This window comes from Macrotis lagotis, chromosome 4 (assembly GCF_037893015.1).
Source record: "Macrotis lagotis isolate mMagLag1 chromosome 4, bilby.v1.9.chrom.fasta, whole genome shotgun sequence".
NCBI lineage: Eukaryota > Metazoa > Chordata > Mammalia > Peramelemorphia > Peramelidae > Macrotis > Macrotis lagotis.
In genome coordinates this window covers 220920752-220925563 of record NC_133661.1, presented here as the reverse complement: position 1 = coordinate 220925563, position 4812 = coordinate 220920752, and positions in this window count along the sequence as shown.

Here is a 4812-nt window from a genome sequence, read left to right as displayed (position 1 = left end):
TCTCAGCAATTCAGAGAGCTAGGACAACCCTATTATACAATCTATGGACAATGTTATCCCCATCCAGAGGAAGAAAAACAAAACAAAACAAAAGAAAAACAAAATCCTTCAGTCTCTGGTGGACACTTTATAAAAAATATATCTTATATATCTCTTTCCCTTAATCCTAATTCCTATACTTAAAATGACTGATCTGTAAATATTTACTACAAATATGTATGTACAATATTAACTTGACTATTCACTGCTGAGGGGAGGGGGGTGCGAAGGGAGGGTGGAAGAAATTTTGTAACTTAAAAATATACATATGCATATGGATGACATATGACATATTTTGTAACATATATTTGGAAAAAATCAATTATCGATTTAAAAAAAAGGAAATAATAAGAACATCCACAATGGCCATTCACATATGCCTGATGATAGAAATAGGTGCTCTTAAGAAGCCAGGAAAAAGCACAGCAGTAATCACCCTGCTAAATGGGTAGAAAGTGATGACATCCTTTATTGGAGGGAATTTTGCATATGTCTTCTAAAGTTTGGAATGCATAAAGAGATACTCAATAATCAATTTATGGATTTACTAGTAAAACTATATCATAGTTTTCTAGCTCCAGGATAGTAAAAGCCTCAAGGTCTACTCAAGTCTAAAATATTCTTTTGAATCCAATTGTTATAAGAATTTTCTGGATAGTGGAAGCCAGCCTACTATTAAACCAAGGAAATCTGAAATGGTTCAAAACTGTAACCACATTTTCATGCGGGGGGAGAGGAGAGGTTAGGAGAGCATATCCCTAAAGAAATGGGAACAATGAACACAGGAATAATAAGGATATTTTTAACAGTCTCTGTTGCAATTATTATAGTAGGGGTCAATTTAGGTAAAATAGATTTCCTCCTTAATGATAGACATGAAAAGAGGTCAGAATATTTTGCAATACCAACTCTTATAGGGTTCATGAGGAAGGTGGATGACTTCTGAGAACTTATAGTGAAATACAAGATTCTCAATAAAGTTTTTTCACCCATTATGACCTATTCTTAACCTTTTCAATTTGACATGAAGGGCCAAATACCTCAATAATACCCTAATAAGTGGCTTTACATTACTGATCTGACTAATATTCTTTTGTTTATTCCTTTGGTTGAGATTAATAAGGAGTGCTTCACTTTCATCTGATAAAAAGTTCATTATACCTTCACTGTCTTTCTACAGGGCTACTTGAACTTATACTTCTATAAGCTGATGGGAAGAGATTTAAAAGAGGCTCTACTTTCTGAGGGAACTGATGTCCAAGAACTGCATTGATGATACAATATTGACTTTGCTGATGAGATTATCATGGCAGAACCTCTAAATCAGATCATATCTTTCCAGAAGAGACAAAGGGTGAGAGATCCAGGTATAAGAAAATCTAGGGTACTTATTCAGTCCAGTTTGGGAAATACAATGTATGGAAATCTAGATGATTATGAACACAGTCTAGATTAAGATTTCACAGTCAGAAAAGGAAACCTTTTTTGAGAATACACATTCACAATCTACCTTTCCTAATTACACCTATAAAATGAATCACTCATAGTTATTCCAATTTTGAGAGAAATCTGGAACATACAGTTCTGGAAGACATAATTCATACCATATAACATTTGTTCTCCCTCTAGACTCCATGTGGTTTATAGTTTTAAAAGTTTATATCCATAAATATCAGAATGAGTAGACTTTGGAAGACACCCAGACATGACCCGAACAATCATATTTTAGGGCAAAATTGTCCCACAAAAGATAACTTGCTTTCCCACCTTTGAAAACCCAGAGTTTACATGTTACTTGATTCTAGTAGTTAATGCATTGGTGACATGGATTCATATCATCATCTCTAATTACTTCTCATGAGTTGCCTGAAATAAGATAGCCCTTATAATAGGATAGGTAGAACACAGGAAACTTCTATTGTTAAATGGAAATGGTACATTCAAGATGACAATCTGCTAGGTCCCTCATCCTTTACCAACAAGCCACAACTCTACCAGAGGCTGAAACCTCTAGTTCCAGTCACGCCTTCTCACAAACCCCAGAGAGCCTTGTTAAGCATTTGCTGCCTGAATTGTATTGAAACTATCAATTGCATACAATTTTTTATGAGGCATATTGGTATTCATCTGAGTCATTTATCTTCAGCTGAACTAATCAGATTGCCTTAGAGACAATGAGGTGGTAGAATTGATATAGTACTTGTAAATCTAGCCTCCCCAAAATGAGGAGGGGACCTTAACCTAGTTTTGACCTATTGGAAATATGTGTTAACCTGTCCCCTAATCAGAGACAAATGCTACCTGTTTTTGGCCTTAACAAGGAGCAAGATAGAAGTAAGTTAATCAACACATTTATTAATATTTCTCTAATTCCTGGATTTGAGCAGTTGACACATTGTTGACACAATGGATCTAAGTTAAAATCTAGTCTGATGAGGTTTATAACTCTAGGCAAGCTATTTCTCTTTGCCTCACTTTCTTCATTTCTAACATAAATCTATTTCCCAGGGTTGTTTTGAGGATCAAATAAGATAACATTTGTAAAGTGTAAAAAGAAATCTTCATAATGTCCATTATTAATAGACTTTTAAACTTCATAAATTCTTCCTTTCCTTTCTCCATCCTCTCCCATTATGAGAAAAGCAGAAGTTGCAAATAGGTTGGTTCAATGTCAATATAAACATGAAGGTTTAATCTAAGTTTGTTAAATGAAGCTTGAGTAAATGAAGGCCCACTTTCTTTTTTGATCCTGTTCCCCAGGAAAGCCCTTAGTAAACCCTGACTATATTACTTCTAAACTATAACTCTTCTTCTAGATCATAATTGGAAGGTACAGTTTCAATGCCAGAAGTTAGCAGCTTGGGGCCAGTCCTTTTAGGTGCTTTTTGACTGTATTACCCTCAGACTTCTCACCACATTGGTCACACACAATGTATGTACTCTTCATTTGTGGACCTTTTAGGTACTACCAATGCCATCCAGACTAATGGGCCTTTCCCACTTCCACTGATGGGTTTGCAGACCAAAGAGAAATCACATGTGACTAGTACAGTTGAGTTCGTTTGACTGAGTAGCCTATCAAATCTGCAGATTTAAAATGTATTCCAACCTTCTTATCCTCACAACCTTCACCTTTCCCTCAAAGGGAAAACTCTCAAGAGCACTGGAAAGCTTGATTATTTTATTATGCTTTCTGCCCCTGTCATTGCAGGGGGTAGTAGAAGATTTTTGTAGTTCATCTGTAATAAAAGACTCTTCTCACCTAGAAGAAAACTTTGACCAAGTTAATCTAGTGTCTGCTGGCAGTGGCTAGACCTCCAAATGTTATAGTCTTCATAGAGTCTGCCACTAGGGCAATTTTCTCCTCAGGAAGAGAGAACTTGGGAACAGAAGATAGGAATGTTTCATATAAAGTATGGCCATGAGTCCTTAAAAGAAGTAAGGCTTCTCAAGTAGAATTCTAAATTCTTTGGGGACATCATTAGGGGACAATTTTACCAGTTTTAATGGAGAAGTGTTGCGATCCCTTGACCAGCAGGAGATTCATTCAGCTCAGGAAAGAAAAAGAAACATGCTTACACCCAGGTGGGGAATACTAGCAGAGCAACTGGCAGAGCCAGTTTATTGAAAACATCAAACAGTTCTTATAGAAGAAAACCACAAAATTAGCAAACAGGATAAAAAACAATGATTGTAAACTTTGTGATGCGCAGAATATAACCAAGCAGGAGGTAAACCAGGTCAAGGAGTTTGGGAACAGGGCTTATCGACAAGTGAGACCATGGATAACGTAGTTGTGTTATCAAATAAGAGTTCCGTGGAAGCTTTCAGCTCAAGAGTCACCAGAGTTTAGGTTATTTGGTCATAATTAGCCTCTCACCCCAAACTACTCACTCTAGCAGACTCTAACACTTCCCTCTTTTCTGTTTATACAACAAGCTCATAATTGCCCAACCTGATACACAACCTGGGTAACATGATCCTGAATTCTATTAATAGTATATATATATATATATATATATATATATATATATATATATATATATATATATATATATATATATATTGTCTTTGGTTACAGAAAAATATTTTGAAAAAGCTTGGTAAACAAAAAAAGAGAAACATAAATAGAATCAATATAAGATATAATTGTATAATACTCTGGGCCCAATGCCCAAAGAGGGTTGGATGTACATAAAATATAGACAGGACTAGTAACACAGATGAGTCTATAAGATATACAAGCATAATCAACCACAAAAATAAATGATATATTTCTTAAACCTTCCAGATGGGAGGTTCTCCTGTCATTGAAAACATGTTAAATGCTGGATTTGTATCATAGTTTGGTTTTTAACATCTTGAATGTGTAACCCACACTCTTACATTGAGCAAAGATAGTTTTTAAAATGAGACAAATAACAAATGATCAATTTCATAATTACAGCAAAGCTGAAATTATTATTTCTATTTCTATAATACCATATAGCCATGTACCAATTATAGGTGGAAAATACAATTTCTTGCTCAAATCTATATATTCTTCCCTAACACAAATTGTTTACTACAGAAGTTTGTAATGCATTAATCAAATGATAAAGATTTTCATAAAGTCTTCTTCCAAGCCTTAAATGTTCTAGTAACATTTTCTGACAATTCTTGAGTATATTTTGCTTCTATCTTTTCCTTATTCATCACTTCTTTACATATATACTTGCTCAAACAGAGAAGAGATTGGGATTTTCTTCCAACCTGGTCTGGCCACTGAAGTGA